This window comes from Bos indicus, chromosome 3 (assembly GCF_029378745.1).
Source record: "Bos indicus isolate NIAB-ARS_2022 breed Sahiwal x Tharparkar chromosome 3, NIAB-ARS_B.indTharparkar_mat_pri_1.0, whole genome shotgun sequence".
In the NCBI taxonomy this organism is placed as follows: domain Eukaryota; kingdom Metazoa; phylum Chordata; class Mammalia; order Artiodactyla; family Bovidae; genus Bos; species Bos indicus.
The window spans coordinates 34,895,326-34,908,494 of record NC_091762.1 but is presented as its reverse complement, the minus strand read 5'-3'; the positions used below and the strand labels follow the sequence as shown (position 1 = coordinate 34,908,494).

Sequence of the window (13,169 nt, the reverse complement as noted above, 5' to 3'; positions counted from 1 at the left end):
GGGGTATATATCTGAAAATAAAATATCAATTAAAAAAGATAAATGAACCCCAAACTTCACAGCAGCATTATTTACAAGAACCAAGATGTGGAAGCAACCCAGGTGTCAACAGATGAATAGATATTGACAATATGGTGTGTATATATATACATATATGTCTATATAGATCTATGCCAAGTCGCTTCAGTCGTGTCCAACTCTGTGCGACCCCATGAACTGCAGCCTACCAGGCTTCTCTGTCCATGGGATTCTCCAGGCAAGAACACTGGAGTGGGTTGCCATTTCCTTCTCCAATATAGATCTATAGATACATATATATAGGCTCAGACAGTTAACAAATCTGCCTACAATACAGGAGACCCAGGTTCAATCCCTGGGTCAGGAAGATCCCCTGGAGTCACACGACCAAGTGACTAATACACACAATACACAGTGGAATATTAGTCAGCTGTAAAAGTTAAATTCTACTTTTTTCAACAACATGGATGGACATAGAGTTTATTGTATTTAATGAAATAAGTCAAAGATAACTGTTATTTATATGTAGAATCTAAAAAATGAAACAAAACAAAACAGAAACAGACTCACATATATAGAAAACAATCTAGTGATTATCAGTAAGGAGAGAAAGGGAAAGGGTGAAATTAGCAGTGAGAACTAAGAGTCACCAACTACTGTGTATAAAATAAATAAGTTACAAGGATCTGTTATACAGCACAGCAAATAGAGCCAATATATTATGATAACTTTAACTGGAATATTATGTGTAAAAATAATGAATTACTATGTTATATGCCTGAAGCTCGGAGAAGGCAATGGCACCCCACTCCAGTACTCTTGCCTAGAAAATCCCATGAATGGAGGAGCCTGGAAGGCTGCAGTCCATGGGGTCACTGAGGGTCGGACATGACTGAGTAACTTCACTTTCACTTTTCACGTTCATGCATTGGAGAAGGAAATGGCAACCCACTCCAGTGTTCTTGCCTGGAGAATCCCAGGGACGGGAGAGCCTGGTGGGCTGTCATCTATGGGGTTGCACAGAGTCAGACTGAAGTGACTTAGCAGCAGCAGCAGCAGCATGCCCGAAGCTAAAATAAATTTGTAAGTCAACAGCAACGAAGAAGAGTCTGAGCAGTCCTGTCAAGCTGCCACAGTCTGGTGGTAGTAGCACGTCTCAGGGATACTCCTGAAAATGTTCAGGGCAAAAGCAGCTGCCATTTGGTATGAGTCTTTTATTCTTTGGGGGAGCTTCCCTAGTGGCTCATATGGTAAAAAATCTGCCTGCAACGCAGGAGACCTGGATTCAATCCCTGGGTCAGGAAGATCCTCTGGAGAAGGGATTGGCTACCCACTCCAGTATTCTTTTTTTTTTAATCTATTTATTGTTGGCCGTGGTGGGTCTTCAGTGATATGCGGCTTTCTCTAGCTGTGGTGAGCAAGGTCTTCTCTTCACTGCGGTGTGTGGGCTTCTCATTGTGGTGGCTTCTCTCGTGGCCGAGCACAGGCTCTCAGGCACAGGGCTTCAATAGTTGCAGCCAGCAGACTCACTGGTTGTGGTGCACGGGCTTAGTTGTTGCGTGGCATGTGGCATCTTCCCAGACCTGATATCAAACCAATGTCCTTTGCATTGCAAAGTGGATTCTTAACCACTGGACCACCAGGGAAGCCCCCACTCCAGTGTTCTTGGCTGGAGAATTCCATGGACAGAGGAGCCTGGCGGACTACAGTCCACGGGATCACAAAGAGTCAGACCCAACTGCGTGACTAACGCTTTCACTGTATTCTTTTAAATAAAATTGAAAGCATCCATTTAAATATCTCTTCTTGATTTATAAACTTTTGGGACAACTTTATAGAAGTAGTCAAATTGCCTCCAGTTTTAGCTGGAGTAACTGAAGCTCTGAGTCAACTAAGAGGCCACAACCCCTGGCCGGCCTCCCTTGCCCATATAATGACGGGGTTGGAGAAGCAGATCTCTGACGTCTTCTCCCCCATCTAAATTTTTATGAGTCTATAACTTGTACTTTATTTATATAACCTAAAAAGCTAAAGGAATATGTTTGACCAAAAAAACTGAGCTAAATTCTCGAAGGGAAAAAAAAAAGGGGGACTAAAAATAAAATGTGGTAAAGATATCTATAAAACATTGTACACAATTTTGAATTTATAGATAGGTGTCAATGTTAGAGTATTCAAATAAACGTATTTTGTTTAAAGAGAGAAATAGAAAAAGAACCATCATCATCACGGCAGGATTACTTTAGCAGTCTAACATTTACTGTAAAGTGAGGCGTATGAACAGAATTACAGGCTACTGCAACTGAACTTGAAGAACAAGGGAAATGCTTCCCAGGAAGGTCAAAAGCACGGAGGGAAATTGGGCTTGGGAGACCAGGATTTGAATTCTGGCTTCTCTAGTCATTAGCTCTATGCCATCAGGCAAGTTACTTCACTTTTCTGAATTTTAGTTTCCTCTTCTGAAAAATAAGAATAATAATCCCTAGGTCACAGGATTGCTAGATGAACGTGAGGTAAGGTATATAAAGTTCTGACATAGTGTTTGGCACAGAGTGAGCAATCAATAAGGGTAGTTTAAAAATGAAAAACAGACCCAGTCTCAGTGTTGGAGTGCTGAAGAATGCCCAGTACAAAAAGCTAGGTACTCTTTATCTGTGGCATATTGGCAGGATAAAGGAAGAAATGGCCTATATGAGACATGACCTCTATAGGGGTCTCAAAACTACTTTAAAAAAATCTACCTTTAAGTGAATTTATTGTTTAAGGATGAAAACCAATACAAAATAATTTTAGATAAAGCATTGTCTAAGTTACCCTGATAACTCAGTGGTAAAGAATCTGCCTACCAATGCAGGAGACACAGGTTTGAGCCCTAGCTCAGGAAGATCCCCCAGAGAAGGAAATAACAACCCACTCCAGTATTCTCGCTGGGAAATCCCATGGACAGAGGAGCCTGGCAGGCTACAGTCCATGGGGTCACAGAGTCAGACTCGACTTAGTGACTGAACAACAGCAACAAAGTTTATGCCTTTGGTGTACACTAGCTTGCATACGCCCGTCTCAGACGCCTCAGCCCGCCCTTCCCCGCCTCCCCTCGGCAACCGCAAGTCTGTCCTCTGTGTCGTGAGTCCGCTTCTGTTTCACAAATACGTTAATTTGTGTCATATTTTAGATTCCACATGTAAGTGATATCATGTGACATTTGTCTTTCTCTTTCTGACTTACTTCACTTAGTATGATCATCTCTAGGGCCAACCAGGTTGCTGCAAATAGCATTATTTCATTTATGGCTGAGTAGTATTCTACTGTATATATGCACTGTATCTTCTTTATCCATTTCTGTCAGTGGACATTTGGGTTGTTTCTGTGTCTTGATTACTGTGAATAGTGGTGCTATGAACATGAGGGTTCATGTATGGAAGATGTCATATATACATATATATGTACACATATGTATATAGTAAAGAATGAATCCTGCCATATACATATGTGTATAACAAGAAAGATGACATCCTGCCATTTACCATAACATTAACGGACCTTGAGCACATTATGCTTAGTGAAATAAGTCAGACAGAAAAAGGCAAGTCCTGTATGATATAACTTATATGTGGAATCTAAAAAGGCCAAATGCATACAAATGAAGAGTAGAATGGTGATTACCAGAGGGTGGCGGATGGAGGGTAAGACATATGTTGTTTAAGGGTACAAACTTGCAACAAGCCATAAGTAAGCCCTAGAGATCTAAAGTAAAGTATAAGGAATACAGACAACAATATTACAATCATCAAACTTTCTAAGAGACTAGAACTTAATTATTCCAACCACTAAATAAATGATAATTATGTAACATGATGGAGGTCTAGTTATCACTACAATGGTGATCTAGTTATCACTACAATATATAATGTATCAAATTAGCATATACCTTAAAATTATACCTTGTTATATGTCAAAATATTTCAGTTTTTAAAAGTTGTCTAATTTTTGAGAGGGAGAGCATCTTTAAATGCCTACAAAGAAAAGAAAAGAAAGATGAATTCTAAGATTTGCAGGACTTTTCATGACCCAAACTGTGGCCCCCAAACTCATCCTCATACCTTCTTTGTATCTTGAGGTGCTCATTGCTGAGCTCCAAGCCTTTCTTGCTGGAAAAGACCCTTTGTTAGCCAGATCCTAATTTCTAAAATATCATTCTGCTTAAACTGATAAAATTTATTTTTTGCTATGACTCTTAAGGAAAATGAAGAGCAACCACCAAGAGACGCTAGAGGCCTGAGAAACTCTCCCATTACACACAGGAAAGCAGCTTCTGTAATTACTACCATTATTTTTGTGTCTGCTTGCAAGATTTTAAAAGGATGTTTTTCTGCCAAAGGACAAGCTATATCCTTAGAATTGTAAAGGGCCCCTTACAGGTAGCTCAGAGGAAGTGGACCATCTTCCCATATCAGTATTCAGCTCTGTCTTGAAATCCAAAGGCATATCCAAGAGTTTCTGATCAGAATCCAACAGAACATTTCTCTAGAACCCAATTTGATTTACTGAATTCAGGTGAACCTGTGTGGGGCCATGGCTGCTTTTGCAGCTATCCTAACCATTATGTGCTCAGCAATAGCTCACAAATCACCCTCCGAGTGAACACTTTGAGTAAACGCAGCCAGCACCTCACCTGGCCCTGAGGAAACAGCTCAGTCATCCCCTAATAGGGATGAACAGCAAAGTGCTCACCATGCTGACATCTATTCCCTGCGTGGTTTACTTTATTATGAAGTCTGAATTTGGTGCCCAAGTTCTGGCCTGACCTCACTAATATCTCTAGTTTAAGAGAAGATAGCCATGGCTGGGATGACTGTTAATCTAATGAAATCAACTAAGAATGTCTATAGATGGAAAAACCAAGACTCCTTAGTAATGGAGTCCAAAGAAGGTCAGGGAATCGTTTCTGGCTGGTAGGTGATGTTTGTTCTATTTACCAGACCCATTTAGTGGTAATACAGATGTTACACATGATGTTATATATCAGAGGACTGTTTTCACCTTTGAAGAAAAACTGTGGGGCCATGCGGCTGTGTCAATCTCTTAACCTTGTCCCCATTACCCTCTGTGTTTAGACCTCTGCTAGCCTTTATCAGGGTGTATCTGGCCCAGAGGCAGAGGAAAAATAGGCATTCTCGCCACCAACACTTCCCTGCCTCCTTCCACTAAGGAACTTACCACTCAAATCCTCAACCCCACTCTTCCAAGATCCACCCTACTGACTGGAATGAAAATAGGAGCTGAGTGTTGGAGGCAATGATGCAATAATCCAAAATCTTCTTACTTCTCTATATGTGTGTTGTTAAGAATGTGCCTAAATTACAGTTAGGAGCTTTAAGTACAAGACCCAACGATACTTTGAACCCATAAATCAATACTCTCTAAGTCTTCAAACAACACATGTTGCAGTCAACACGAAGTGATAAGATGACAGCAGAAGCAAAAGAAACTCACCTCCATCCTGGGATCTCTAGACATCAAGTAGTGAGCTGCTTGAAGGATCTTGCAATACAGACAAGCAATCCTGTTATTCTAAATCATCTTTCTTCTTTCTTCAATAGTTGAAAGTTGGCTGCAACTGAATAATAGAACAAAGTCTGAGCTTCAAAATCATGCTGCGTCTGGGTCCCTTTGACTGTAAGAAATCAGCTTTGAAGACTACATGAGGAGCCTCTGATGTGATCTAAGCTTGTCATTTTTCATTGTCTTTTAAAAGCATTCAAAAATACTTAGACTCTGTTTTAATTTTCAAACTTTCTCTATTCCTAGCTCAAGATTTCTATTTACCCAAAGCAAATAGGAGATAATCTCGGAATAGTATATCCCAGGCCACGCCTGGGATAGGTCAGGTAGTCATGGATTTTGTATCCAATGTATGGTGTTTCTAGATTAAAATATTTTCAAAGGTAATGTGATACAAGGCTCCCACTGCTGTGACTGCATTGGATTATGCTCTGGTAGTCCTTATCCACTAACTCTATCTCAGAAACGTGGAGTGCTCATGAATGCAGTGTCTGTGGCTGTAACCACACACCATCCCGCATGGTGTCTGGCTTCATCTTGCTATTGTCAAATGGCAGAAGGAGAACACTGCAAAGGAGCGGCAGACCAACCCAGTCCTCCCCTGAGAGCCGATGTATTATTCATAGTCAGCCTTAGTGGTGTGGGCCTTCCATGAGTGTATGTGAATTTGATGACCAGCTGCTACAAGTTATGTATCCTGAAACTATTTTAAAAGAACAAAAAAAAATCCTTTGAAACTGAGCAAACCAGTATCTGCAGAAGCTTCCCGTTGGTGTTTACCAGTAGCCTTTGCTTGTTTTTCTTGCCCATTATGGGTGACCGCTGTCTTTTTATCTAATTTTCCCATTGACATAGCCATGTAACCATCATAGACTGTTGTTGATTTGTAAACAATGGACCTTTGCTGTGCTTTCAGAATATTTAGAAAACTCTTGCCAGTTGATTTTCTAAAGATAATTCTCATGACAAATTTTAAAACATACTTGATTTAAAGAAGTATAATATTTTTTTAAAATATCTCATGCTTTCCCTAGACTTTCTAGCTGTAGTTTGGCAACTTCTACCTAGAGATAAAGAAGGGCCAGAATATTTTAAGAAAATTCTTTATCATTTGTTTAAAGACTTAGCCTTTTTTTCCCCACCTTCCACCTACTTTCTAAAGGAAGAAAATTCACTTGAAATTATAAATGTTTTAAAGAATAAAATGTCAAATACATTATGTACTGATGCTTGATCTATGATGCTTTGATAATCTAAATTATCAAAATAATTTCTGAAAGTTATGATTTTGATGAAAAGTATAACCTTACATTTAAAAAAAATCTAAAGTATGAATACCAAAATCTCTATGTGGTAGGATTACAGGTAAATTTTATTTTCTTAATAGAGCATGTCCTTCAATCCTTCTCTAGGGGATCTTCCCAACTGAACCCAGGTCTTCCGCATTGCAGACAGATTCTTTACCATCTGAGCCACCAGGGAAGCCCTTCATTTATTAAACAGATATTTATTGAAAGTACCTAGTAGGTGCAACGAACTATTCTAGGTCCTGGACTGAAAAGGAAATGTAGAAAATGGTTGGATACATAGATTTTGGTCCCTGACTGAGCTTGTAGCTAGACTCTGTTACTTATTAGCTGTGCAGCTTTGGACAAGTTGCTTAACTTCTCTGTTCCTGTTTGTCCTCTGTAAAAAGGTGACATTAATAGCACAAGTAGGGTTGTGAGGATTGTGGGAGTTTTTTTTTTTTTTTTTAAATCATCACTTACATAGTACTTATGTGCCTTACACTGCTCTAAGCACTTTACAAATATTAATTCATTAATTACATGCAAAAGATTTAGACTATTTTGTGTTATAAATGGTGATAAGTACTCTGAAAGATAGGAAAAGAATGTAAGAAAGGAAAACTTTCCTGAGATAAGACAGGCAGGGAAGAACTCTCTGAGAACATACTTTTCAAAATGGAGCCTTGAAGGATGCAAAAGCAGCCATGCAGAGAGCTGGGGCAGAGTGTTCTGGGCACAGGGGAAATGTACCCAAAGACTAGAAGGTGAAAAAAACTCTGTGTGTTGGAGAAGCTGAAAGGACCTAGAGTGGGTGATGAAAGTGAAGATGAAAGAAATGGATGTTTTCAAGACACAAGACATATTTGGGAGGAAAAATCAACAGAACCCAGCACCATGCTTGTGAAGGTAGTTGAAGGTGAAGGAGGAATTCATCATGACTCCTTGGTTATGCTTTCTTATATTTCCACATATTTTATAATAAAGATCATTTGAATCAATAAGGAAATGACCCCAAAGAGCAAAGGATATGAATTCACAGAAAATGAAATATACCTGGCATTGAAAATGAGGAAAACATGATTATCTAAACAGATAAAAAGTGATCACCCTGACTGGAGCCTGTTGTCCTGTGGTTTAAACATACTTGTAGTCACAGAACATTTCTGAGTACTTAGGATAGGTGTCAGAGAAGGCAATGGCACCCCACTCCAGAACTCTTGCCTGGAAAATCCCATGGACAGAGGAGCCTGGTGGGCTACAGTCCATGGGATTGCGAAGAGTCGGACATGACTGAGCGACTTCACTTTCACTTTCCACTTTCATGCATTGGAGAAGGAAATGACAACCCACTCCAGTGTTCTTGCCTGGAGAATCCCAGGGACAGGGGAGCCTAGTGGGCTGCCATCTCTGGGGTCACACAGAATCGGACGCGACTGAATCGACTTAGCAGCAGCAGCAGCAGCAGGATAAGTGTCTATACCTCACACAGACACTTCTGGGGACAGCAGGATTTGAGTTTGAATCTTAGATCTGCCACTCTCTATACTCACACTTTTGGACAATTGACTTCTCTGAATCTTATTTTCCCATTTTGTAAAATGGTGATGACAACTGTACCTCAAAGGATTAATGTAAGAACAAAATAAGATAATGTGTTTGCTTTGTCCAGTGTCTGTCATGTAGTATGTCCCCCAAAAGGTAGCCATTACTATGGAACAAAGTCCTTAGCTGTACAAATCCTCCTCCACCCTCACACCCATCCTGATGAACCAGTTATATACCTGGAAATCCATCCAGATAGCAAGGCTCTCTAACTCACTGTAGTACGTTGGGGCTGGATTGTGCTTAGTTTAGCTTTCAAGCATGCACAGGGTTCAGAACACTGTGTGGCACATAATGTCTGATAAATGCTAGCTGAAAAATATTGTTTATTGTTACATAAATATCTCTTTCAGTACTTCAAAATTTTAGCTTTTTAAACCGATCTGTATTGCGTTATCTAAGAGATAAGAATTTGACATTTAAATCTGTTAAAAACTAAACCCTTGTAGAAAAATAATAGCACTATTTCCCTTACCTTTTTCTTATACTGATTAAAAGCACAAAGCTTTTATTTTCAAAAAATATTTATTTTTGGCTGTGCTGCATGAGGGCTTTTTCTGGTTGCCAGGAGTGGGGGCTACTCTCCAGGTGGAGTGCATGGCTTCTCATTACAGTGGCTGCTCTCGTTGTGGAGCACAGGCTTTAGAACCCTGGTGCAGAGGTTGTGGCTCACGGGCTCAGTTTTACCAAGGCCTGTGGGATCTTCCTGCACCAGGAATAGAACCCTTGTCCCATGCGTTGGCAGGCAGATTCTTAACACAGAACACCAGGGAAGCTCACAAAGCTCTTTAAATAGTTCTCAATTAGACTTCCCCCAAGTAAAGTAAATATTGCCTAATCCAATGCTAAAATGCCAGCTTGTATTGGGCAGTTTTAGTTGCTATATTAAAATACTGGAAGTGACACCATATACAAAGTAAATAATGCTCAACATTTAGCTTTTTATGATAAGCTTGTGTAGGCTTGAAAAGTGAAAAATGTTAATTAAGACTCACAACATTCAGGTGACGTATCTTGTCACCCTCTCAAGCAATATCATTATCTCAGAAATGGAACTTTAGTATAGCGCTGAACAATTTAGGACAGGAAATAATTACCTACTCAAAAGATAACAGAACTTGGCATCTAAATAATACTTTTTAATCAAGAGTATCTAGCCACATTACAAACTCTAAGAGACTTCATAAACACTCTTGGAGATTTAACAGGTATCTTCCTTTACCCTCATGGAATAGGTTGAAGGAGAAGAAGCAGTTTAGCCAAAATTCACAGCACATCATTAGCAAGAAAATTGAGTTTCTTCAATCAAGTTCGGTGGGAAGTAAAGAAAAAGACTATTTATTGAGGGTGTACTGTGTGCTGGGCCCTTTCTGTATGTTGCTGTTCAGTTGCTAAGTCATGTCTCTCTGAGACCCCATGGATGCAGCACGCCAGCCTCCCCCGTCATTCACTGTCTTCCGGGGTTTTCTCAAATTCATGTCCACTGAGTTGGTGATGCTACTTAGCCATACCCTCTGCAGCTCCCTTCTTTTGCCTTCAGTCTTTTCCAGCTTCAGGGTCTTTTACAATGAGTCAGCTCTTCACGTCAGGTGGCTGAAGTACTGGAACTTCAGCTTTAGCATCAGTCCCTCCAATGAATATTCAGGGTTGATTGCCTTCAGGACTGACTGTTTTGATCTCCTTGCAGTCCAAGGGACTCTCAAGAGTCTTCTCCAGCACCATAACTTGAAAGCATCAATTCTTCAGTGCTTAGCCTTCTTTATGGTACAACTCTAACATCCATACATGACTGCTGAGAAAGCCATAGCTTTGACTAGACAGTTCTTTGTCGGCAAAGTGATGTCTCTGCTTTTTAATATGCTGTCTAGGTTGGTCATAGCTTTCCTTCCAAGAAGCAAGCGTCTTTTAATTTCATGGCTGCAGTCACCATCCGCAGTGATTTTGGAGCCCCCCAAAATAAAATCTGTCACTGCTTACACTTTTTCCCCTCTATTTGCATGAAGTAATGGGACTAGATGCCATGATCTTAGTTTTTTGAATGTTGAGTTTTAAGCCAGCTTTATCGCTCTCCTCTGTCACTTTTATCAAGAGGCTCTTTAGTTCCTCTTCACTTGTATCTGAGGTTATTGATATATCTCCTGGCAATCTTGATTCTAGCTTGTGATTCATCCAGCCAAGAATTTCCCATGGTATACTCTGCATGTAAGTTAAATAAGCAGGGTGACAATATACAGCCTTGTCGTACTTCTTTCCCAATTTTGAACCAGTTAGTTGTTCTACGTCCGGTTCTAAATGCTGCTTCTTGACCCACATACAAGTTTGTCACAAGACAGATAAGGTGGTCTGGTATTCCCATTTCTTGAAGAATTTTCCACAATTTGTTGTGATCCACACAAAGGCTTTAGTTTAGTAAATAAAGCAGAAGTAGATATTTTTCTGGAATTCTCTTGCTTTTTCTATGATCCAACGGATGTTGGCAGTTGATCTCTGGTTCCTCTGCCCCAACTCAACTTAAACATCTGGAAGTTCTCAGTTCACATGTTGTTGAAGCCCAGCTTGAAGGATTTTGAGCATAACCTTACTAGCATATGAAATATCATTTGTGTATATCATCTCATCAATTCTTTCTATGCCCCCTAAAGATGAATACTGCATCTCCCCTCCTTTAGGATGCGGAAATAAGCTCAGAGGAGCAGCTGTGATATGTCAGTCTGATTCCAAATCCAACCTGCTTCCACTCCTATTAGACCACGTGTCACAAAATGGAAGAGAAAAGAGAAGTGGTCAGATTCAGCATTAAAAAAAATGTTTTTAACATGAATTAACCATAGGCGTATATAGTCCCCTCCCTCTTGAACCCTACGTCCCACCCTTTCCCCCACCCTCTAGGTTGTTACAGAGAGACTGGGGGTTTTTTAAAATAGGATTGGTATTTGTATCAGTTTCCTATTGCTGCTATAACAAATTTTCACAAATGCAGTGGCTTAAAGCAACAAAAATTTCTTATCTTTTGATTCTAGAGGACAGAAGTCCAAGAATAGGTTTCTCTGGGCTAAAATCAAGGTCAGCAGGCTGTATTCCTTCTACAGGCTCTAGGGGGGAATCCATTCCATTGCCTTTCCCGGCTTCTTAAGGCTATCTACATTCCTTGGCCTGTGACCCCTTCCTCCATCTTCAAAGCCAACATCAAACATCATCTTCAAACAACATCTTCAACAACATCAAACAACATCTTCAGTCTCTTTTTGACTCTGTTCCTCCTGCCTCCCTCTTCCCTTACAAGGACCCCCGTGATTACAAAAGGACCCCACTCAGATAACCCAAGATAGTCTTCTCACCTCAAAAGCCCTATCTTAATCACATTTATAAAATCCCTTTTGACATGTAAAGTAGTATTTTCAAGGTTCTAGGCACAAGGATGTGGACATATTTTGGTTCCATTATTTTGTTTATTATAGCACTCTTATATTTGGGAGAATTCTTAGAAAACTAGGGTCTATGCATCATCATCTCTTCCTCAAGCAGTATCTCATAGTTCCAGGGGGGATTATTATCCCCAGAGCACCTCCTAATGTGAAGCAGATTTGTTATCCCATGGAGCAAATTTGTGGAGATACAGTAAGTACTGTAGGGGGGCATAGCTCAAAGTGGAAAGTGTTTTAAAAAAATAAAAAATGATAACTATTGATACATGAAATCACATGGATGAATCTCAAAATAATTATGCTATTTGAAAGAAGCAGGGCTTCACAAGTGACATTAGTAGTAAAGAATCCCTCTGCCAATGCAGGAGATGTAAAAGACTCAGGCTCAATCCCTGGGCTGGGAAGATCCCCTAGAGGAGGGCATGGCAACCCATTCCAGTATTCTTGCCTGGAGAATCCCTGTGGACAGAGGAGCCTGGTAGGCTACAGTCCATGGGGTTGCAAAGAGTCTGACATGACTGAGCATCTGAGCACCAGCACCAAACCAAAATTTAAAAAAAAGAGTACATATTTATATAAAACTCTACAGAGAGCAGACTAATCTGTGGTGACAGAAAGCATATCAGTGGTTGCCTGGGTTTGAGATGGAGGTTGGGGGAGGGATTTCCAAGGAGCATGAGGAAATTTTTATGGATGAATATGATGACTGTATTGATGGTTTCGTAAATGTATAGGTATGTCATATAAACATGAAATTAACAAACTGTGCACTCAAAGTGTGTGCTGTTTATTGTCAGCTATACCTCAATAAAGCTGTTTAAAAATTTCATGAAAAGAAACTTTAAAATCTACCAAGGCACACAGGAACTTCATAAATGAGGTTATAGAGTCAGAGAGAAACTGTGTCACACTGACATGACCTTATCTATATAGCTCTTTAGAAAGTTTTTTTAGAAAGTTTAATGAGTGAATGAGTGAATGAACAGATTTTCTGGAAGCTGTATTTTATTTTTTATTTTTTATTATTTTTTGGTCACGATGTATGGCATGTGGAATCTTATGTCCCCAACTGGGGATTGAACCTGTATTCCCCGCATTGGAAGTGTGGAGTCTGGCAGGGAAGTCCCTAGAAAACGTAAACATCTCATTCAGATGTCATTTCAGGATGATTGAAAATTTGTAAGTATACCACATTTAGGAATTTATTTTGCATGTTCTCTCAGCTCCTAATCATGACATGTGAGGCCCTTGGTGAACGGTGGCTGCCCCTCTC

General features: G+C 40.0%; 1 protein-coding gene across 1 annotated transcript in view; it reads right to left on the bottom strand.

Moving 5' to 3' along the window:
- Positions 1-4,576, bottom strand: part of AKNAD1 (AKNA domain containing 1) — a 51,170-nt gene extending 46,594 nt beyond the window's left edge. Inside the window, exon 1 of the mRNA XM_070781677.1 lies at positions 4,435-4,576. The gene's annotated coding sequence lies outside the window, so the exon portion shown is untranslated. The remainder of the gene's footprint in view (positions 1-4,434) is intronic.
- Between the last annotated feature and the right edge of the window lie 8,593 nt (positions 4,577-13,169).